This window comes from Pseudophryne corroboree, chromosome 10, assembly GCF_028390025.1.
Source record: "Pseudophryne corroboree isolate aPseCor3 chromosome 10, aPseCor3.hap2, whole genome shotgun sequence".
NCBI classification, from domain to species: domain Eukaryota; kingdom Metazoa; phylum Chordata; class Amphibia; order Anura; family Myobatrachidae; genus Pseudophryne; species Pseudophryne corroboree.
The window spans coordinates 296471132-296496051 of NC_086453.1; the positions used below are offsets into that span (position 1 = coordinate 296471132).

Genomic DNA, 24920 nt, shown 5'->3' on the forward strand with positions numbered 1-24920 from the left:
AACACACTTTTTGTCTGACCCACTGTGACAGTGACAGCACACACACACAGGAACAGGTTAAATGCACAATTAACCCAAAGAGCCTTTCAGGGAGATACAGAGATGTTTGGAGCCAGCCCCCACTGCACCCTTATCTCTAATGCCAAGCTTAGCCGGGTCGCAGACTAGGTACCCTGATAGGGGACTTAGTACATTAGTAATCGCTCCCTCCCTGCTATGACCCCCTGGTACCGCTGAGGTAATCTGGAGTCTTTCCGGCGGAGCTACACGTCCCTGTCAGTCAGCATCTGTGTCCACTGCAAAGGGGAAATGGTGCTGGTGAGCTGCTGGATCTGCTCATAGTGAAGCCCTGCCCCTTCAATGGCGCGCAGTCTGCCCACTTTTTTATACTGGCTGAGGTAATTTTAGTGCTTAAAATGGAGTCAGTCGCCTCTTAAGTCTGTAATGCCAGCCTGGGTACTGTGTACACACGTAGTGTACTTAGACTCAGTTTGCTCCTTCAGAAGCGGTGCGTCCGCACTGTGTACTGAGTCTGGAGATCCAGCCACCACACGTAGAAGCCGTGCGTCTCCGTACCCTCATGCCGCCATAGTGGCCGGTGACCCGCTAACCGGGAAACCCGCTTAGTACTCACCACTCTTCTATCTTCTGGCTCTCTTAGGGGTGGCGGTGTGCTGCGGGAATGTACGCTCACCGTGGTGGGGCTTGCGAATAGTTCCCTCAGGAGCTAATGTCCTGTCAGCGGGGAACGGGACCATTAACTCTTCAAGAGGTTGGTGTCGTTTTCCCCCTGAGTCCCACGAAGCAGGCAGGCTGGTGCCATTCAGTCCTGCCTGAAAATAACAAACATACAAAATAAATGAAGAAAACTCTTCGGGAGCTTCCAGCGACGTGACCGGCTCATCCAGGCACATTTTCTAAACTGAGTCTGGTAGGAGGGACATAGAGGGGAGGAGCCAGCACACACTATCAAATTCTTAAAGTGCCCTAGGCTCCTAGTGGACCTGTCTATACCCCATGGTCCTAAATGGATTCCCAGTATCTCCAAGGACGTAAGAGAAAGTAGTTTACATTTTTATTATTTAAACTCAACAAAAGGTATTGTTCACATCTAAATATCATATGCCTTTGCATCATCAACAAACATCATAAAAAAATGTACCAAGTAGGTGGATCATGAAGGGTCATAAAAATAGTGACCATGCATGCAAAGTGTAGGATATAAATAATATAAAATAAAGGATAAAAAAAACTATATGTCCCCGTCAAGGCAATTAAAATAATTGTGTCCCTCCACTCCAGGCAGGTATAGGGCCTAATTCAGATCTGATCGCAGCATCAAAGTTGTTAGCAAACGGGCAAAACCATGGGGATGCAGTCAATTTACCTCCAATCAAAATCCTGACGGTCGAAATACCGACACCAATTGACCGACAGTCAAAATCCCGACAAAGTCAAAATCCCGACATGGACAAAATACCGACATTTAAAATACAGACAAGGTCAAAATACCGACATGTAAAATGCCGACAGGTGAAAATACCGACATGAGTTTTTCATGATTTTATTCATTGAAACCGACTTGTTCATACTTTACCAGCCCAGTGGACCTGGAGGGGGAATATAATAGTGTGCCCGAAGCATGGCGAGCGCAGCGAGCCATGCGAGGGGACGCGGTACACTTATATGGTGTCCATGTCGACCTATGTCGACATACACACACAAAAACAACGAAAAACGCATGTCGGTATTTTGACCTGTCTGTATTTTACATGTCGGTATTTTGACCTTGTCGGTATTTTAAATGTTGGTATTTTGTCCATGTCGGGATTTTGACCTTGTCGGGATTTTGACCGTCGGTCAATTGGTGTCGGGATTTCGACCGTCGGGATTTTGATTGGAGGTATTTCATACCGATCCCAAACCATGGGGGTCATTCCAAGTTGATCGCTCGCTAGCAGTTTTTAGCAGCCGTGCAAACGCATAGTTGCCACACACGGGGGAGTGTATTTTAGTTTTGCAGGAGTGTGAACGCCTGTGCAGCAGAGCGCCTGCAAACACATTTTGTGCAAAACAAGACCAGCCCTGTAGTTACTTATCCTGTGTGATGATTGCTGCGACGAGTGACACGTCAGATACCTGCCCAGCAAACATCCGGCCACGCCTGCGTTTTTCCAAACACTCCCAGAAAATGGTCAGTTAACACCCATAAACGCCCTCTTTCTGTCAATCTCTTTGCGTTCGGCTGTGCGATTGGAATCGTCGCTAGAACCAGTGCAAGACCACAATGGCCTACGTACCCGTACGACGCGCGTGCGCATTGCAGTGCATACGCATGCGCAGATTAGCCGTTTTTTTTACTGATCGCTACGCAGAGAACAATGGCAGATAGCGATCAATTCTAAATGACCCCCCATGTGCACTGCAGGTGGGGCAGATATAACATTGCAGAGATAATTAGATTTGGATGGGTTATTTTGTTTCGGTGCAGGGTAAATACTAGCTGTGCAAGTGTGCAAACGCATGTGTAGCAGAGCTGTCCAAACAGATTTTGGCCCTCATTCCGAGTTGTTCGCTCGTTAATTTTTTTCGCATCGCAGCGATTATCCGCAAACTGCGCATGCGCAATGTTCGCACTGCGGCTGCGTCAAGTAAATTTGCTAGAAGTTTGGTATTTTACTCACGGCGGTTTTTTCTTCGTTCTGGTGATCGGAGTGTGATTGACAGGAAGTGGGTGTTTCTGGGCGGAAACTGGCCGTTTTCTGGGTGTGTGTGAAGAAACGCTGCCGTTTCTGGGAAAAACGCGGGAGTGGCTGGAGAAACGGGAGAGTGTCTGGGCGAACGCTGGGTGTGTTTGTGACGTCAAACCAGGAACGACAAGCACTGAACTGATCGCACTGGAAGAGTAAGTCTCGAGCTACTCAGAAATTGCACAGAAAAATCTTTTCGCAATATTGCAAATCTTTCGTTCGCAATTCTGCTAAGCTAAGATTCACTCCCAGAGGGCGGCGGCTTAGCGTGTGCACTGCTTCGAAAAGTGGCTTGCGAGCGAACAACTCGGAATGAGGGCCATTGTGCAGTGTCTCCACAGCCCAGGACTTACTCAGCCGCTGCGATCACATTAGCCTGTGCAAGACCGGACTTGACGTCAGACACCTGCCCTGCAAACACTTGGACACGCCTGTGATTTTCCAAACACTCCCAGAAAATGGTCAGTTGCCACCCACAAACGTCCTCTTCCTGTCAATCTCCTTGCGAACACCTGTGCAAATGGATTCTCTGCACAAACCCATCGCTGAGCGGCAATCCGCTTTGAACCCATGCGACACACCTGCGCATTGCGGTGCATGTGCAGTTTAGACCAGATCGCCCGCTGTACAAAAACGCAGCCTAGCGATCAGGTCTGAATTAGCCCCTTAGTGCTGTAGGAGCCAAAGCTGTCTTACCCATTCTCAATTGCGGGAGTTAATTACTGGCTATTGGAATGCAGTCCATGGTTCTCCTCTGCTAACAGACGCTTACTGGGAAGGAGCTGGCTGCGATGTAATGGACGTCTCTGTTTTCCCGATAGTAAACGCCGCTCCACTCCCATTAAGTACAAGTAATAAATTAGGGGTCCAGAGTAGAAGGTAGGAAGCGACAGGTAATCCTGTAATGCATTTCACTCTGAACGAGTTTTATCAAAGTGTATAAAGTGTATTACTGTGTGGTGTAATGTGAATAGCGGTCACCACTATGTGGTGTAATGTCGTCTAATGCGAATAATGGACACTACTGTGTGGCATAATGTGTATAAGGGGCACTACTGTGTGGTGTAATGTGTATAAAGGGCACTACTGTGTGGCATAATGTGTATAAGGGGCACTACTGTGGTGTAATGTGTATAAAGGGGATGCAGTTATGTAACCTCAACATCCTGCAGGCTCGTAATCCTGACAGTCGGCATGCTGACTAGCAGGGACTATTCTAACTCCTGGGTATCCACGACACCCATAGAGTGGGAATAGAACCTGCCTCGCCACTGAGCCCACAGCGAGTTCTCAAGGCGCTTCGTTATGCTCCCCCCCCCCTCCCACCGGATTTCTGCAGCCAGGATCCCAGCGTCAGGATGCTGACCGCCGGGATCCCGTCCACCGGTACAGCATACCCAATCCATATAAAGTGTACTACTGTGTAATGTAATGTGAATAACGGACACTACTGTGTGGTGTAATGTGTATAGGGGACACTTCTGTGTGGTGTAATGTGAATAACGGACACTACTGTGTGGTGTAATGTGTATAGGGGACACTTCTGTGTGGTGTAACGTGTATAAGGTGTACTACTGTGTAATGTAATGTGAATAACGGACACTACTGTGTGGTGTAATGTGTATAGGGGACACTTCTGTGTGGTGTAACGTGTATAAGGTGTACTACTGTGTAATGTAATGTGAATAACGGACACTACTGTGTGGTGTAATGTGTATAGGGGACACTTCTGTGTGGTGTAACGTGTATAAGGTGTACTACTGTGTAATGTAATGTGAATAACGGACACTACTGTGTGGTGTAATGTGTATAGGGGACACTTCTGTGTGGTGTAACGTGTATAAGGTGTACTACTGTGTAATGTAATGTGAATAACGGACACTACTGTGCCGTGTAATGTGAATTGGTACTATTTTGGGCCATGTCCCTTCCCCAAGAAGCCACGTCCCTATATATTTGGCACGCATCTTCAGTGTTGACTGTCCCTTTTTTAATATGGGGCGGAGGGGGCACCAATTCTCTTTCTGGCACAAAGTGTCTAGTTACAGCTCTGCCTGTGACTATATGTTGTGGGGTCACAGCAACAACTGAAATTATGCTGTCTAGTGCCAAGGGCCCATTCATGTATGGCTGTTCTATGCAATCTGTGGCTATAGGTCACATGACTGCTGTAACATCTGCATAAGAACCATTCTTCCTATGCACATTTGAACACAGGTCAAACACTGAGTCAGCATGTTGTCGTTTTAATGAATGGGCTCTAATTGCACTTTCCATAAATAACAAGATAAGATGCAAGCGGAAGTGTGAGCAAGCCTTTAGGGCCAGCCCTAGTGCACACCTTACACTATGAGCACTTCATTGTCTCTGTTACACGTTCACACCCAGCCCACAGTTGCAGGACAGCCGGGATGTGTGAATGGCAGGGGAATCCTGTGTGTTTCATAAACACATTATTTCAGGTCTGCCCAGTGTTTTATTTTTAAACAACTGTTACTGATTACCCAGTTAACTTACTGTAGTTTAAAATGCCTAATAAATTACTATGTTGTAATAACCTGTTTATATAGCAATAAATGCTGTAAATGTGTAGTCTTTATTAAGTCACTTCACGAATAAATATAATAATAGAGATTATGGCACCTCTATTTATTTTATAGTCTCTGACCCTCTGCAGCAGGATTTATCCCCTACCGTCAGATGTAGGCTTACTATACTGTCCCTTTAAACTGGGACACTCATGAAATACACCGGTTCTGTGGCTGAATAAAACCAGATGAAATGCAGGATTGCAGCCACAGAACCACCATGTCCCGGTTTAAAGGGTCAGTATGGTAAGCATAGTCAAATACCCCTACAGGCATACATGTGTTTTTTAGGTTGTGGAATAAGGAAATGCAGCAGCACATGCACAAAAAGGGGGAGTGGTCAAGAGTCACAGGGGTGTGTCCAGAATTTCAACCCTGCTGGGCTGCACCATGCCCGGTTCCTCTCTCCTGAGAGCACAATTACTATTCACACCTGCAGCGAATGGGACATAGGACCTTATTCAGGGATGAACGCAGATCGCTGCATACGCAGCCAGATCTGCGTTCATCTCCTCACATGTTGGGGGCTGCCCAGCATGTGTAAGGCGGCCTTCTGATGCGTACGCAATTAGATTGTGGACACATCAGAACTAAGGTTGACCCCAGGCAGTGCAGACTGGCTGCGCTTTCAGGCAGTCTAGCGACATTTTTTTTCCCCTCGGAGCGGCTGGGTGTTATGTTACGCAGCTGCCCTCCAAACAGTCCCGGACGCCCCCTTTTAGAACACCCTGCCCCCCAATGCCACGATGATGCCCCAGTGGGTCTCCAACTGTTGTGGAACTACAAGCCCCAGTTGCTTGCTTCTGGGGATGACCATTGGAAAGTATGGATTAGGGCAGTACGGATGGTATAATGGTTAGGATTACTGCCTCACAGCACTGAGGTCTTGGGTTTGATTCCCACCATGGCTCTAACTGTGTGGAGTTTGTATATTCTCCCCATACTTGCGTGGGTTTTCTCCGGGTACTCCGGTTTCCTCCCACAATCCAAAAATATACTGGTAGGTTAATTGGCTCCCAACATAATTAACCCTAGTGTGATTGTGTGTGCGTGTACATGTGATTGTAAGCTTGCGAGCAGGGCCTTCCTACCTCTATGTCTGTCTTTGCCCAGTTTTGTTCTTCTGCTTGAAAGTGGAGGGTTCCCTTACATGCAGTATTTCAGTTATTTATAATATATTTTATATATATATATATATATATATATATATATATATATATATATAATATTGCCCCAATGGAGTTTACAGCCTATATTCCCTACCACAGCAAGAAAAAAAGGCATTTGGTTTCCCCCAGCACCCTGAATGATAACAATAACCAGATATAAATCCCACATAATAATAGAATTCAGAGATCTTTGTTACACATATTTGCGCAAATGTGTGGTTAAGCCCCAAAGCCGCATCAAGGCGTCTCTGTATATTTGGGGTCCCTAGCGCTATATCTAGGTGCAGATATATAGTGTTAATAAATTAGTATTTAGGAAGCCGAAGCTATAGAGAGGGTGATACAAAAATGAAATGTAATTAAAATAGAGAAATAGTGTTAGAAAATGAATAAGTGAAAAGTGTTAATAGAATGTAAAGGTATGCCACACTAAAGCCATCCAGCTCAGCCAGTCCAGAGGCACCACACCTCACACCTCCATTACCCCAATCTGGGTCTAAGATTAACCAGCAAGGAGCCACATGATAATGGCTCCTTACTACAATATGTCTAAGCTAAGAGCTACCTACCTTGGAGCAACCCCATAATGCTCCATGTGGCATGTCAGGGCCTGCACCTCCTCCTAATGCAGGAACCTCTCTGCCTCTCACAACAGACATATATAATGGTAGATGCTCAATTAGCTTAGTGATATCATTCAGGTGCTCGAAAAGGAGGGGTATTTCTGAGCAAGAAAAAATGCATTTGGTTTCCCCCAGCACCCTGAATGATAACAATAACCAGATATAAATCCCACATAATAATAGAATTTAGAGATTTTCGTTACACATATTTGCGCAAATGTGTGGTTAAGCCCCAAAGCCACATCAAGGCGTCTCTGTACATTTGGGGTCCCTAGCGCTATATCTAGGTGCAGGGTGTGGCACCCCAAAACACCAGCATAAGCCAGAAAGCCCAGCGTAGCATACCAGTGAAAAAACTATAGTGTTAATAAATTAGTATTTGGGAAGCCGAAGCTATAGAGAGGGTGATACAAAAATTTAATTTAATTAAAAATAAGATTTTAAACCTACCGGTAAATCTTTTTCTCGTAGTCCGTAGAGGATGCTGGGGACTCCATAAGGATCATGGGGATAGACGGGCTCCGCAAGAGACATGGGCACTTTAAGAAAGACTTTAGGTATGGGTGTGCACTGGCTCCTCCCTCTATGCCCCTCCTCCAGACCTCAGTTAGAGAAACTGTGCCCAGAGGAGACGGACAGTACGAGGAAAGGATTTTTGTTAATCCAAGGGCAAGATTCATACCAGCCACACCAATCACACCGTATAACTTGTGATATACTAACCAGATAACAGTATGAAAACAACATAGCATCAGTCCAAGACCGATGAAAACTATAACATAACCCTTATGTAAGCAAAACTATATACAAGTCTTGCAGAAGTAGTCCGCATTTGGGACGGGCTCCCAGCATCCTCTACGGACTACGAGAAAAAGATTTACCGGTAGGTTTAAAATCTTATTTTCTCTTACGTCCTAGAGGATGCTGGGGACTCCGTAAGGACCATGGGGATTATACCAAAGCTCCCAAACGGGCGGGAGAGTGCGGATGACTCTGCAGCACCGACTGAGCAAACAGGAGGTCCTCCTCAGCCAGGGTATCAAACTTATAGAACTTTGCAAAGGTGTTTGAACCCGACCAAGTAGCAGCTTGGCATAGTTGCAGTGCCGAGACCCCTCGGGCAGCCGCCCAAGACGAGCCCACCTTCCTAGTGGAATGGGCCTTAACAGATTTTGGTAACGGCAATCCAGCCGTAGAATGCACCTGCTGAATCGTGTTACAGATCCAGCGAGCAATAGTCTGCTTTGAAGCAGGGGCGCCAACCTTGTTGGCCGCATATAGGACAAACAGGGCTTCTGTTTTTCTGACTCTAGCCGTTCTGGCCACGTAAATTTTCAAAGCCCTGACTACATCAAGGGACTCGGAATCCTCCAAGTCGCGCGTAGCCACAGGCACCACAATAGGTTGGTTCATATGAAAAGATGACACCACCTTAGGCAAGAATTGAGGACTGGTCCGCAATTCCGCTCTATCCATATGGAAAACCAGATAGGGGCTTTTATGAGACAAAGCCGCCAATTCCGACACTCCGCTAGCCGAAGCCAAGGCTAATAACATGACCACCTTCCAAGTGAGATATTTTAACTCCACCGTTTGAAGTTGTACAAACCAGTGCGACTTAAGGAAACTCAACACCACGTTAAGGTCCCAAGGCGCCACCGGAGGTATAAAAGGAGGCTGAATATGCAGCACTCCCTTCACAAAAGTCTGTACTTCTGGGAGAGAAGCTAATTCCCTCTGAAAGAAAATGGATAGGGCCGAAATCTGAACCTTAATGGAGCCTAATTTTAGGCCCAAATTCACTCCAGTTTGTAGGAAGTGAAGGAAACGGCTCAGATGGAATTATTCCGTAGGAGCATTCCTGGCCTCACACCAAGAAACATATTTTCGCCATATACGGTGATAATGTTTAGCTGTCACGTCCTTCCTAGCCTTTATCAGCGTAGGAATGACCTCATCCGGAATGCCTTTTTCCGCTAGGATCCTGCGTTCAACAGCCATGCCGTCAAACGCAGCCGCGGTAAGTCTTGGAACAGACAGGGCCCCTGTTGCAACAGGTCCTGTCGTAGAGGAAGAGGCCACGGATCTTCTGTGAGCATTTCCAGCAGATCCGGATACCAGGTCCTTCGTGGCCAATCTGGAACAATGAGAATTGTCTGTACTCCTCTTTTCCTTATTATTCTCAACACCTTTGGGATGAGAGGAAGAGGAGGAAACACATAGACTGACTGGAACACCCACGGTGTCACTAGGGCGTCTACAGCTACCGCCTGAGGGTCTTTTGATCTGGCGCAATACCTCTGTAGCTTTTTGTTGAGGCAGGATGCCATCATGTCTATCTGGGGCAGTCCCCACTGACTTGCAATCTGTGCAAAGACTTCCTGATGAAGTCCCCACTCTCCTGGATGCAGGTCGTGTCTGCTGAGGAAGTCTGCTTCCCAGTTGTCCACTCCCGGAATGAACACTGCTGACAGTGCGCTTATATGATTTTCCGCCCAGCGAAGAATCCTGGTGGCTTCCGCCATTGCCACTCTGCTCCTTGTGCCACCTTGGCGGTTTACATGAGCCACTGCGGTGATGTTGTCTGACTGGATCAGAACTGGTCGGTCGCGAAGTAAGGTCTCCGCTTGACGAAGGGCGTTGTATATGGCCCTCAGTTCCAGAATGTTGATGTGAAGACAAGTCTCTTGACTTGACCAAAGACCTTGGAAGTCTCTTCCCTGCGTGACTGCTCCCCAACCTCGGAGGCTCGCGTCCGTGGTCACCAGAATCCAGTCCTGAATGCCGAACCTGCGGCCTTCTAGAAGGTGAGCACTCTGCAGCCACCACAGGAGAGATACCCTGGCTCTGGGGGACAGGGTGATCAACTGATGAATTTGTAGATGTGACCCGGACCACTTGTCCAGTAGGTCCCATTGGAAAGTCCTCGCATGGAACCTGCCGAAGGGAATGGCTTCGTATGACGCCACCATCTTTCCCAGGACTCGAGTGCAGTGATGCACTGACACCTGTTTTGGCTTCAATAGGTTCCTGACCAGAGTCATGAGTTTTTGAGCTTTTTCTATCGGAAGATAAACTCTTTTCTGGTCTGTATCCAGAATCATGCCCAAGAAGGTCAGACGAGTCGTAGGAACCAACTTCAGTGAAAGTGAGACGCTGTTCAGCAATTGCTCTCTTGATCTCGCTTTTATGAGGAGATCGTCCAAGTACGGGATAATTGTGACACCTTGCTTGCGCAGGAGCACCATCATTTCCACCATCACCTTGGTGAAAATCCTCGGGGCCGTGGAAAGCCCAAACGGCAACGTCTGAAATTGGTAATGACAATCCTGTACCGCAAATCTCAGGTACGCCTGATGAGGTGGATAAATGGGAACATGAAGGTATGCATCCTTTATGTCCAGAGATACCATAAAATCCCCCCCTTCCGGCTGGCGATGACCGCTCTTAGCGATTCCATCTTGAACTTGAACCTTTTCAAGTATAGGTTCAGGGATTTTAAATTTAAAATGGGTCTGACCGAACCGTCCGGTTTCGGGACTACAAACAGGGTTGAGTAATATCCCCTCCCTTGTTGAAGCAGGGGAACCTTGACCACCACCTGTTGAAGATACAATTTGTGAATTGCATTTAACACTATCTCCCTTTCCGGGGGAGAAGCTGGTAGGGCCGATTTGAAAAACCGACGAGTAGGCACCTCTTCGAATTCCAGCTTGTAACCCTGGGAAACAATTTCTATTGCCCAGGGATCCACCTGTGAGTGATCCCAGATGTGGCTGAAAACTCGAAGACGTGCCCCCACTGGGGCGGACTCCTGTAGCGGAGCCCCAGCGTCATGCGGTGGATTTTGTAGAGGCCGGGGAGGACTTCTGTTCCTGGGAACTAGCTGTGTTGTGTAGCTTTTTTCCTCTGCCCTTACCTCTGGCAAGAAAGGACGCACCTCGTACTTTCTTGTTTCTTTGTGATCGAAAGGACTGCATTTGATAATGTGGTGCTTTCTTAGGCTGTGAGGGAATATAAGGCAAAAAATTTGATTTACCAGCTGTAGCTGTGGAGACCAGGTCCTAGAGACCTTCCCCAAACAATTCCTCACCCTTGTAAGGTAAAACCTCCATATGCCTCTTTGAGTCGGCATCACCTGTCCATTGCCGGGTCCATAGGACTCGTCTAGCAGAAATCGACATAGCGTTGATTCTAGAACCCAGTAGACTAATGTCTCTTTGAGCATCTCTCATATATAAGACAGCATCTTTTATATGCCCTAGGGTCAATAAAATGGTATCCTTATCTAGGGTCTCAATTTCCGCTGATAAGGTATCTGTCCATGCTGCTACAGTGCTACAAACCCAGGCCGACGCAATTGCCGGTCTAAGTAAGGTACCAGAATGTGTGTAAATTAACTTCAAGGTAACCTCCTGCTTGCGGTCAGCAGGATCCCCGAGGGTAGCTGTATCTTGGGATGGCAGCGCTACCTTTTTGGATAAGCGTGTCAATGCTTTGTCCACCCTAGGGGAGGATTCCCACCGTATCCTGTCCGTTGGCGGGAAAGGATACGCCATAAGAATCCTTTTGGGAATCTGCAGTTTTTTTGTCTGGAGATTCCCAAGCTTTTTCACATAATTCGTTCAACTCATTTGAGGGGGGAAAGGTTACCTCAGGTTTCTTTCCCTTATACATGTGTACCCTCGTGTCAGGGACAGGGGGTTCCTCTGTGTTATGCAAAACATCTTTTATTGCAATAATCATATATCGAATACATTTAGCCAATTTTGGCTGTAACTTTGCATCATCGTAGTCGACACTGGAGTCAGAATCCGTGTCGGTATTTGTGTATACTATTTGGGATAGTGGGCGCTTTTGAGACCCCGAAGGTCCCTGCGACACAGGGACAGACATGGGTTGACTCCCTGGCTGTTCCCTAGCTTCAGCTTTGTCTAATCTTTTGTGCAATAAATTTACATTAGCACTTAAAACATTCCACATATCCATCCAGTCAGGTTTCGGCGTTGTCGACGGAGACACCACATTCATTTTCTCCTCCTCCTCCTCCCCCTGAAAGCCTTCTACCTCAGACATGTCGACACACATGTACCGACACACCACACACTCAGTGAATCCTCTTATCTGAAGACAGTTCCCCCACAAGGCCCTTTGGAGAGACAGAGAGAGAGTATGCCAGCACACACCCAGCGCTATATGACCCTGGAAAAAACACTATATAAATATATGTTTACCCAGTAGCCCTGTTTGTACATATATATATAAATGCGCCAAATTATGTCCCCCCCCTTCTTCAAAACCCTCTTTCACCGTGGATTAAGCAGGGGAGAGTCCGGGGAGCTTCCTCTCAGCGCTGTGCTGTGGAGAAAATGGCGCTGGTGAGTGCTGAGGGAGAAGCCCCGCCCCCTCGGCGGCGGGCTTCTGTCCCGCTCAAATATACTAAAAACTGGCGGGGGCTCATTATATATACAGTGCCCAGCTGTATATATATATATTTTTGCCAGAGAGAGGTTTATATGCTGCCCAGGGCGCCCCCCCTGCGCCCTGCACCCTTACATTGACTGCCGTGTGTGAGGTGTATGGGAGCAATGGCGCACAGCATCACCGCTGTGTGTTACCTCAGTGAAGATCATGAAGTCTTCTGCCGCCTCTGAAGTCTTCTTTTCTTCTCATACTTACCCGGCTTCTACCTTCCGGCTCTGTGAGGAGGACGGCGGCGCGGTTCTGGGACGGACGGCGAGGGTGAGACCTGCGTACCGATCCCTCTGGAGCTAATGGTGTCCAGTAGCCTAAGAAGCAGAGCCTTGAAACTCACAGAAGTAGGTCTGCTTCTCTCTCCTCAGTCCCTCGATGCAGGGAGTCTGTTGCCAGCAGGCTCTCTGAAAATAAAAAACCTAACAAATATACTTTCTGACAGGAAACTCAGGAGAGCTCCCTGTAATGCACCCAGTCTCCTCTGGGCACAGTAGTAAACTGAGGTCTGGAGGAGGGGCATAGAGGGAGGAGCCAGTGCACACCCATACCTAAAGTCTTTCTTAAAGTGCCCATGTCTCCTGCGGAGCCCGTCTATCCCCATGGTCCTTACGGAGTCCCCAGCATCCTCTAGGACGTAAGAGAAATAGAGAAATAGTGTTAGAAAATGAATAAGTGAAAAGTGTTAATAGAATGTAAAGGTATGCCACACTAAAGCCATCCAGCTCAGCCAGTCCAGATGCATCACACCTCACACCTCCATTACCCCAAATCTGGGTCTAAGATTAACCAGCAAGGAGCCACATGATAATGGCTCCTTATTACAATATGTAGTATGTTTTTTCACTGGTATGCTACGCTGGGCTTTCTGGCTTAAGCTGGTGTTTTGGGGTGCCACATCCTGCACCTAGATATAGCGATAGGGACCCCAAATATACAGAGACGCCTTGATGCGGCTTTGGGGCTTAACCACACATTTGTCTCCATGCCCACAGCGCCGCCTCTTCATGAGCCAACCTGGCTGCTCCCTCCTGGAGGAAGCAGCCAAAAAGTCGCCATGTATGCCACATATAAACAAGGGGTCAATATTTTTGTCAGGAGGAAATTAGCCTATCATTATATTTTTAGATTGTGGGAGGAAACTGGAGCACCCAAAGGAAACCCACGCAAGTACAAGGAAAATATACAAATTCCACACACTAATACCCCTTTCACACTGCACAAATAACCCGGTTTCGACCCAGTATATTGCCAGGTCGACAGGGGTCTGTGGGGCAGATGTATTAACCTGGAGAAGGCATAAGGAAGTGATAAACCAGTGATATGTGCAAGGTGATAAAGGCACCAGCCAATCAGCTGCTAACTGTTAATTTACATATTGGAACTGATTGGCTGGTGCCTTTATCACCATGCACATATCACTGGTTTATCACTTCCTTAGGGCTGTAACACACTAGCCGGCTGGCGCCGCCCGGCAAAAACCCGGCCGGCTTTTAACCGCTGCCGTGATGCAAAGACACATTGAGCACAATGTGTCCTTACACACGGCACGGTCCCGGCCCGGCTGCCGGGTTGCAGCTGGAACTATCCACTGGAAGGTCCGGCTGCCGGGCAGGTGCCGGGCCGTCTTTGCAGCCAGTAAACCGTGTGTGTGAAGGGGAGCTTTCACACACAACATTTTTTTCTCAAGCCGTGTCTGATGGTGCGCATGCGCACAGCATCACACACGGCTCAAAGCCGTCCTGTGTGAGCGACTCTGCCGGTTTCTCCCGGATGGCAAAAAGCCGGACAAAGTTTGTCCGGCTTTTTGCCATCCGGGAGAAACCGGCCAGTGTGTTACAGCCCTTATGCCTTCTACGGGTTAATACATCTGCCCCACTGTGTGGAGTGAAAGGGGCCATGGACAAATTCCTGAGTCGCCTGACCCGGTAATTCAACCCAGGTTATAAAAAGGGTTATTCCTGGGTCAGGCGCAGTGTGAACAGGTTACCCGGGTCGATGCGACCCCGTACTCAATCACTGCATAAGGAGAGGCTGCGTGGAGATGATGTCATATCACAGCACCACCTCCGCCCCCGATGCTGGCTCCACCCCCGCCCCCCGCATGGCAACCCGACCCTTGCGGTGTGTAGGGTCCAATGCCTGTCCCACCTGGGAAGGACCCGTTTCCAATACCTGGGTGGGACCCGGCATTGCGATCTGAAAGCGGTATTATTAGTGGGAATCGATCCCATAACCCCAGTGCTGTCAGAAAGTAATGCTAACCACTGCACAATCCACGCTGCCCGGTTACACCTCTACATTATGAAGGGTCCTTGTGTTCAGGGCCGGATTAAGGTCCACAAGGGCCAGGGGCTGAAAATAATCACTATATACATAAAGCAGAAAATGACATCATTTTGTGAGCAAAACAGAAATACAGAAATACAGTTTTATTACCGACCATGTGGCCAGCTGGGTGGCTGGTTGTCATCAAGCTGTCAGGATAATGGGGCTATTTTTATGAGAGACTGTAGTTCCACCTGTCCCATTGTTAATCTAGTTGCGTTCAAATCGAAAATGATAATGTTACATAATAATAAGAATTTACTCACCGGTAATTCTGTTTCTCGTAGTCCGTAGTGGATGCTGGGACTCCGTAAGGACCATGGGGAATAGCGGCTCCGCAGGAGACTGGGCACAACTATAAAGAAAGCTTTAGGTCTAACTGGTGTGCACTGGCTCCTCCCACTATGACCCTCCTCCAGACTTCAGTTAGGATACTGTGCCCGGAAGAGCTGACACAATAAGGAAGGATTTAGAATCCCGGGTAAGACTCATACCAGCCACACCAATCACACCGTATAACTCGTGATACAATACCCAGTTAACAGTATGACAACAACTGAGCCTCTCAACAGATGGCTCAACAATAACCCTTTAGTTAAACAATAACTATATACAAGTATTGCAGACAATCCGCACTTGGGATGGGCGCCCAGCATCCACTACGGACTACGAGAAACAGAATTACCGGTGAGTAAATTCTTATTTTCTCTGACGTCCTAAGTGGATGCTGGGACTCCGTAAGGACCATGGGGATTATACCAAAGCTCCCAAACGGGCGGGAGAGTGCGGATGACTCTGCAGCACCGAATGGGCAAACTCTAGGTCCTCCTCAGCCAGGGTGTCAAACTTGTAGAATTTAGCAAATGTGTTTGACCCCGACCAAGTAGCTGCTCGGCAAAGTTGTAGAGCCGAGACCCCTCCGGCAGCCGCCCAAGAAGAGCCCACCTTCCTCGTGGAATGGGCTTTCACTGATTTAGGATGCGGCAGTCGGCTGGCAGAATGTGCAAGCTGAATCGTACTACAGATCCAGCGAGCAATAGTCTGCTTTAAAGCAGGTGCACCCAACTTGTTGGGCGCATACAGGATAAATAGCGAGTCAGTCTTTCTGACTCCAGCTGTCCTGGAAACATAAATTTTCAGGGCCCTGACTACGTCCAACAACTTGGAAGCCTCCAAGTCTTTAGTAGCCGCAGGCACCACGATAGGTTGGTTCAGATGAAAGGCTGATACCACCTTAGGGAGAAATTGGGGACGAGTCCTCAATTCTGCCCTATCCATATGGAAAATCAGATAAGGGCTTTTACATGACAAAGCCGCCAATTCTGATACACGCCTGGCCGAAGCCAAGGCCAACAACATGACCACTTTCCACGTGAGATATTTCAATTCCACGGTTTTAAGTGGTAATGGTTTGCGGTTACTTCTTTCCTAGCTTTAATCAGCGTAGGAATGACTTCCTCCGGAATGCCCTTTTCCTTCAGGATCCGTTGTTCAACCGCCATGCCGTCAAACGCAGCCGCAGTAAGTCTTGGAACAGACAGGGCCCCTGCTGCAGCAGGTCCTGTCTGAGCGGCAGAGGCCATGGGTCCTCTGACATCATTTCTTGAAGTTCCGGGTACCAAGCTCTTCTTGGCCAATCCGGAACAATGAGTATAGTTCTTACTCCTCTTCTCCTTATTATCCTCAGTACCTTTGGTATGAGAGGAAGAGGAGGGAACACATAAACCGACCGGTACACCCACGGTGTCACTAGAGCGTCCATAGCTATCGCCTGCGGGTCTCTTGACCTGGCGCAATATCTTTCTAGCTTTTTGTTTAGGCGGGACGCCATCATGTCCACCTGTGGCCTTTCCCAACAGTTTACAATCAGTTGGAAGACTTCTGGATGAAGTCCCCACTCTCCCGGGTGGAGGTCGTGCCTGCTGAGGAAGTCTGCTTCCCAGTTGTCCACTCCCGGAATGAACACTGCTGACAGTGCTAACACGTGATTTTCCGCCCATCGGAGAATCCTTGTGGCTTCTGTCATCGCCGTCCTGCTTCTCGTGCCGCCCTGTCGGTTTACATGGGCGACCGCCGTGATGTTGTCTGACTGGATCAGTACCGGCTGGTTTTGAAGCAGGGGTTTTGCCTGACTTAGGGCATTGTAAATGGCCCTCAGCTCCAGAATATTTATGTGCAGGGAAGTCTCCTGACTTGACCATAGTCCTTGGAAGTTTCTTCCCTGTGTGACTGCCCCCCAGCCTCGAAGGCTGGCATCCGTGGTCACCAGGACCCAGTCCTGTATGCCGAATCTGCGGCCCTCTTAAAGATAAGCACTCTGCAGCCACCACAGCAGAGACACCCTGGTCCTTGGAGACAGGGTTATCAGCCGATGCATCTGAAGATGCGATCCGGACCACTTGTCCAACAGGTCCCACTGAAAGGTTCTTGCATGGAACCTGCCGAATGGAATTGCTTCGTAGGAAGCTACCATCTTTACCAGGATCCGCGTGCAGTGATGCACCGACACCTGTTTTGGTTTTAGGAGGCCTCTGACTAGAGATGACAGCTCATTGGCCTTCTCCTCCGGGAGAAACACTTTTTTCTGTTCTGTGTCCAGAACCATCCCCAGGAACAGTAGACGTGTCGTAGGGACCAGCTGTGATTTTGGAATATTTAGAATCCAGCCGTGCTGTTGTAGCACCTCCCGAGATAGTGCTACCCCGACCAACAACTGCTCCCTGGACCTCGCCTTTATCAGGAGATCGTCCAAGTACGGGATAATTAAAACTCCCTTCTTTCGAAGGAGTATCATCATTTCGGCCATTACCTTGGTAAAGACCCTCGGAGCCGTGGATAGACCGAACGGCAACGTCTGGAATTGGTAATGACAATCCTGTACCACAAATCTGAGGTACTCCTGGTGAGGATGGTAAATGGGGACATGCAGGTAAGCATCCTTGATGTCCAGTGATACCATGTAATCCCCCTCGTCCAGGCTTGCAATAACCGCCCTGAGCGATTCCATCTTGAACTTGAATTTTTTTATATACGTGTTCAAGGATTTCAAATTTAAAATGGGTCTCACCGAACCGTCCGGTTTCGGTACCACAAACATTGTGGAATAGTAACCCCGTCCTTGTTGAAGTAGGGGCACCTTGACTATCACCTGCTGGGAATACAGCTTGTGAATTGCCTCTAACACTGCCTCCCTGCCTGAAGGAGTTGTTGGCAAGGCAGATTTGAGGAAACGGCGGGGGGGAGACGTCTCGAATTCCAGCTTGTACCCCTGAGATACTACTTTAAAGATCCAGGGATCCACCCGTGAGCGAGCCCACTGATCGCTGAAATTTTTGAGACAGGCCCCCACCGTACCTGGCTCCGCCTGTGGAGCCCCAGCGTCATGCTGTGGACTTAGAGGAAGCGGGGGAGGACTTTTGCTCCTGGGAACTGGCTGTATGCTGCAGCTTTTTCCCTCTACCTCTGCCTCTGGGCAGAAAGGACGCGCCTTTAACCCGCTTGCCCTTATTGGGCCGAAAGGACTGTACCTGATAATACGGTGCTTTCTTTGGCTGTGAGGGAACATGGGGTAAAAATGTAGACTTCCCAGCTGTTGCTGTGGAAACGAGGTCCGAGAGACCATCCCCGAACAACTCCTCACCCTTATAAGGCAAAACTTCCATGTGCCTTTTAGAATCTGCATCTCCTGTCCACTGCCGAGTCCATAACCCTCTCCTGGCAGAAATGGACATTGCACTTATTTTAGATGCCAGCCGGCAAATATCCCTCTGTGCATCCCTCATGTATAAGAGTGCGTCTTTAATATGCTCTACGGTTAGCAATATAGTGTCCCTGTCTAGGGTATCAATATTTTCCGACAGGAAATCTGACCACGCAGCTGCAGCACTGCACATCCATGCTGAAGCAATAGCTGGTCTCAGTATAACACCTGTGTGTGTATATATAGACTTCAGGATAGCCTCCTGCTTTCTATCAGCAGATTCCTTCAGGGCGGCCGTATCCGGAGACGGTAGTGCCACCTTCTTTGACAAGCGTGTGAGCGCTTTATCCACCCTAGGGGATGTTTCCCAATGTGACCTATCCTCTGGCGGGAAAGGGTACGCCATTAGTAACCTCTTAGAAATTACCAGTTTCTTATCGGGGGAAGCCCACGCTTCTTCACACACTTCATTTAATTCCTCAGATGGAGGAAAAACAACTGGTAGTTTTTTCTCTCAAAACATAATACCCTTTTTTGTGGTACCCGGGGTAACATCAGAAATATGCAACACATTTTTCATTGCCTCAATCATATAACGTGTGGCCCTATTGGAAGATACATTAGTCTCATCGTCGTCGACACTGGATTCAGTATCCGTGTCGACATCTGTGTCTGCCATCTGAGGTAGCGGGCGTTTTAGAGCCCCTGATGGCTTTTGAGACGCCTGGGCAGGCACAGGCTGAGAAGCCGGCTGTCCCATATTTGGTATGTTGTCAAACCTTTTATGCAAGGAGTCGACGCTGTCGCGTAATTCCTTCCACAGAACCATCCACTCAGGTGTCGACCCCGCAGGGGGTGACATCACATTTATCGGCATCTGCTCCGCCTCCACATAAGCCTCCTCATCAAACATGTCGACACAGCCGTACCGACACACCGCATACACACAGGGAATGCTCTGACAGAGGACAGGACCCCACAAAGCCCTTTGGGGAGACAGAGAGAGAGTATGCCAGCACACACCAGAGCGTTATATAACACAGGGATCCCACTATAAATGAGTGTTTTTTCCCTTATAGCTGCTTATATTATATATATATATACTGCGCCTAAATTTAGTACCCCCCCTCTCTTTTTTACCCTTATGTAGCTTGACACTGCAGGGGAGAGCCAGGGAGCGTCCTTCCAGCGGAGCTGTGAGGGAAAAATGGCGCCAGTGTGCTGAGGGAGATGGCCCCGCCCCTTTTCCGGCGGACTTCTCCCGCTTTTTCTGGAATTCTGGCAGGGGTATTTTTACACCTATATAGCCTTCCTGACTATATATGGTGTAGATTTGCCAGCCAAGGTGTATTATATTGCCCCCAGGGCACCCCCCCCCCAGCGCCCTGCACCCATCAGTGACCGGAGTGTGAGGTGTGCATGAGGAGCAATGGCGCACAGCTGCAGTGCTGTGCGCTACCTTGTTGAAGACAGAAGTCTTCTGCCGCCGATTTTCCGGAACACTTCTTGCTTCTGGCTCTGTAAGGGGGCCGGCGGCGCGGCTCCGGGACCGAACGATCGAGGTCGGGTCCTGTGTTCGATCCCTCTGGAGCTAATGGTGTCCAGTAGCCTAAGAAGCCCAAGCTACCACCAGTTAGGTAGGTTCGCTTCTTCTCCCCTTAGTCCCTCGCTGCAGTGAGTCTGTTGCCAGCAGATCTCACTGTAAAATAAAAAAACTAAAATATACTTTCTTTCTAGGAGCTCAGGAGAGCCCCTAGTGTGCATCCAGCTCAGCCGGGCACAAGATTCTAACTGAAGTCTGGAGGAGGGTCATAGTGGGAGGAGCCAGTGCACACCAGTTAGACCTAAAGCTTTCTTTTAGTTGTGCCCAGTCTCCTGCGGAGCCGCTATTCCCCATGGTCCTTACGGAGTCCCAGCATCCACTTAGGACGTCAGAGAAAATAATAATAATAATTACTATATTTAGCCAGAAAGCAATGCTTTATATTCCCTGAATAAAACACAAGTACGTCTTATAAGTTTCTGATAACTGACCCTCTGTAAATGGACGACTTGCCCTGAGTCAGTGTTACTGCTCCTCCTCTGAGCTGTCAGAATGGGAGGAATAGACATGTAGGTAGGAATATACAGGGCTGACACAAGTGCAAGCTGCCTGCATTCCAGGGGAAAGCTACTCTTTCAGCTGGGTTATACCATCTGCTTCACATCATGGGGGAGCAACAGATTCATGAATTTATCTACTAAGCAAAATCCGTAGTCAGTTCGGCCTTTGCTGTACCAGCTGTGTTTATAGAGTGTAATATGAAGCATCAGGGGCCAGTGGCTTGGTTCTGGTGGGATCTTATTGGCGGATTATTGGAGGGGTGGCCGCGGCTCCCCCCCCTGCCCCGGCAACAGTGCAGTGTCCTCAGTGTAATAGCACTGGCTGGTGTTTCAGAAATAGCTGCTACAGGGCCAGGAATGTGAGGACGGTTATCAGGCTCCCTCTTCCAAAGGCATTGCTGCACTGAGGACCTGTGTAAGTATCAATGGCTAACACATAGATACAATGTAATAGCAATACACATATGGATGTAATGTAATTGCACAACACAATGTAGCAGCACAACAAATAGATACAATGTAACAGTAACGGGATGTTTGCAACATCAGTTTATATAATACAGTGAGTGACTCTGCTCCGTGGCAGATCCTCTGCATGCAGTGCAATGGACATTACATTACAGTCTGCCATCATGATGCAGTGCAAACAGATCATGATTGCATTAGACCCTATGGGGACCTGTCTGCTATGTTTTCCCTTTATAAGTCCTGTTACAGACTGCGTTGTAAGCAAAGCAAACTAGCAAGTAACTTTGCACCTGGACAAACCATGATACAATGCAAGGGGAGCATTCTGGATTTTTCTTCTTGCATGCAGGGTAAATATTGGCTGCTTTTGCATGTAGCGCACCAAGCTGCTAGTAACACTTTGTCTTACAAATCTACAGCAGACTTTTTTTTTTTTTTCACTTACAAGGCATGATTTTGCCTTATGTTTAAAAAAAAAGAGTCCGTGATCGGATGACCTCCCACACCTCCGGCGTTCTCGGACTTCATTACATCACGCCGCTGGTCTTCAGGGGACCATAACAGTCCAGGTTTTATGGATAGCCATGCTTTAACACAGTTGACTAAATTTGTATCTCTGGTAAATTGGTTTAAGACTTTGTGTTCAACCATGGATATCGATAACACCTGGACTGTGTGGGGTGCCTTGAGAGTTTGGGCACCACTGATGTACTGTAGTTTTTTCTCAGTGGTACTGATAGTAAAAATGGGCGTGGTGACATGGCATGAGGGGTCGTGGTCACTCAAAACTAGAGTGGCTACATGACAATAGGGGCATGGCCACATTGTGCCACACACCGTAATACCCCTTACACATTATGCCAAACACCATAATGCCTATTACATATTATACCACACACTGTAATACCTATTACGTATTATACCACACAGTTATGCCACTGACACCATTTTATGTCCCACACACAAAAATGCCCCTTACAAATTATGCCCCACAGTAAAGCTTCTATTTACTTGGGTTTCATGGCAAAAGATGCAGAAATCTTCTCCTAGCGGCTCCAGCATTCCCAGCACTTCTGGGTAACAAAATACAGGCAGTTGCGTAATTATACATTTTGCGCCGTAATTATACATTTTGCGCCGTTTACACGCGTAATGCACCCCGGTAGTGCCACTTACACACAATGCCCCCTGCGCACAGCATAATTCCCCACTAGTGTCGCTTACACACATTTTGCACCCTGCAGTGCCGCTTACACACATAATGCCTCTAGCAGGACTTACCGCCCTACAAGATCTTAGCCAGGGGTTTCTTGCTCGTTGCCATGTGTTACATGTTCATTGTCAGGGGTTTCTTGTTCGTTGCCAGGGGTTGCATTCTCATTGCGGACAGAGACCCTGCACCCTGCGGTGCTGGCGGTGGGCTGTTGGAATGTATTTCTTAATCGTACTCCCTACCACCCTACTTTCAGCACTGTGTACTGCAGGCTTTTTCAACCAGTGTGCCGTGGCACACTACTGTGCCGCGACCAGTTGCATGGTGTGCTGCGGAGCCAGAGCAGCTTCCTGCACCTTCAGAGTGAACTGTTGTCCCAGGTTCTTCTTAGAGAGGATCAGTCGTGCTCTGGCCGTGACCTATGCCTTGAAGTTGCAGCGGTGTGACATCATAGGTCACAGCTGCCGCGTCTCACCACCCAGCCAGCCCACCCGCCTGCATACACATCTTCCAGTTCCTGCCTGCATCCACAGCTTTCCTTGCCCACCCACATACACACCTGCCTGACTGCCCGCTGCTCGGTATTTGCAGCACTCTTCTATGAACAACCCCCACCACTGAGAGACAGGGAGAAGGACAGCTGACCGGTAGGAGCTAATATTTGTTATTTTATTTCTCCTGTGGGGAACAATAGGATTTATGTGGGTAAAAGGAGGATTTATGGATTTGTGGGGGGGAACAATGTGAATAATTCATGTGGGGAGTAATAGGTTTTAAGTGGGGAGCAATGTGATTGATTTATGTGGGGAGCAATAGGATTTATGTGGGGAGCAGTGTGATTGTTTTTTTCTGTGTAGGCTAATGTATGTGTGGATTTTTTTTTACTGTGAGGGCTAATGTGTGTTTTTTGTTTTTTTTCTGTGGGGAACTGATGGTGCGCCTTGGCAATTTTAAAATATTGTTTGGTGTGATGCGAGTAAAAAAAGGTAGAAAATCACTGGTGTACTGTATAAATAGACTTGAAGTCAGCAAGTCACAGACCTTGTGTATGGTAAGCCTATGTCTAGATCAGTGTTATGATCAGCATTATAGCTCAATTGGGCACTCTGGTCCAATATCCGGGAGGAATGTGCAATGTGTTCTTGCAGCAGGGTTTTGTGTGTATAAATGTGGTTATTATAACTTATTTTTAGGCATATATTATTTTTAATTGCCAATATACTTTGTAAATTTTGTGTGAAAATGCATTGCGAGATGTATGTATGTATGTATATAGTACATTTCTATATGAATGTATTTAGTTAATACCACAAGAGGGTTGCAGCAACTTGCCTAAAAAAAGTGTATGAGTACATGACATTAACATAAGAATGCTAATTCTGCGTCAAATTAATTGCTAGTTATTCATAGTGATATTAATTAAACTACATATGGGGAGGTTTATCAAAGCTTGGAGAGAGCTAAAGTAAAGTGTAAAATTACCAACTAATCAGCTCCTGATATTTAAAAAAAAACACAGCCTGAAACACGGCAGTTAGCAGCTGATTGGATGGTACTTTGGGGGTCATTCCGAGTTGATTGCTCGCTAGCAGTTTTTAGCAGTCGTGCAAACTCTATGCTGCCTCCCACTGGGATTGCATTTTAGCTTAGCAGAAGTGCGAACGAAAGGATCGCAGAGCAGCTACAAAAAAAATTTGTGCAGTTTCAGAGTAGCTCCAGACCTACTCAGCGCTTGCGATCACTTCACTGTTCAGTTCCGGATTTGATGTCACAAACACGCCCTGTGTTCGCCCAGCCACGCCTGCATTTTTCCTGGCACGCTTGCGTTTTTTCGAACACTCCCTGAAAACGGTCAGTTGACACCAAGAAACGCCCACTTCATGTCAATCACTCTGCGGCGGACATTGCGAATGAAAAGCCTCGCTAGATCTTGTGTAAAATTACATCGGCTGTTGTGAAAGTACGTCGCACATGTCGCTTTTTCACTTAATCGCTGCGCTGCGAACATTTTTATCTAGCGATCAACTCAGAATGACCCCCTTTATCTCTCTCCAAGGTTTGATCAATCTTTCCCATAACATCAGAACACAAACGTGTGACAGTAGTACAGTGTAATGTTGTTGCAATTTATATAAAATACACATAGAAAACAGAAGTAAAAGTTTTTATAGTTTTCCCCATGTGTAGTCTGCAACAGAGCAGTGCAACCCAGCAGTCAATTAACATGACACTCTTGGTTAGCATAACCAAAAAATAAATGATCATTTTTGAACCACAAAAATTGCATCCTGCAAGGTAAAAATTTTTTGTGTCCTACCACTTCAAAACAGTCCCAGATATTTTATCTATCTTTTCTTATTGGTATATCAGAATAAGGGGTCTATTCATCAAACAGTGAAAAGAGTGGAGAAGTGAGCCAGTGGATGGGGGCACTTACAAAGTCCATCATTAACTGATCATTCTGCTCTTGAAACTGGTAGAGTTGTTGCCTGTAGCAACCAATGAG

The 24920-nt window shown here is 47.6% G+C and overlaps 1 protein-coding gene across 1 annotated transcript in view; it reads left to right on the forward strand.

The window, feature by feature from the left end:
- Positions 1-21047: 21047 nt before the first annotated feature.
- Positions 21048-24920, forward strand: part of KLHL21 (kelch like family member 21) — a 108182-nt gene continuing 104309 nt past the window's right edge. Inside the window, exon 1 of the mRNA XM_063943397.1 lies at positions 21048-21148. The gene's annotated coding sequence lies outside the window, so the exon portion shown is untranslated. The remainder of the gene's footprint in view (positions 21149-24920) is intronic.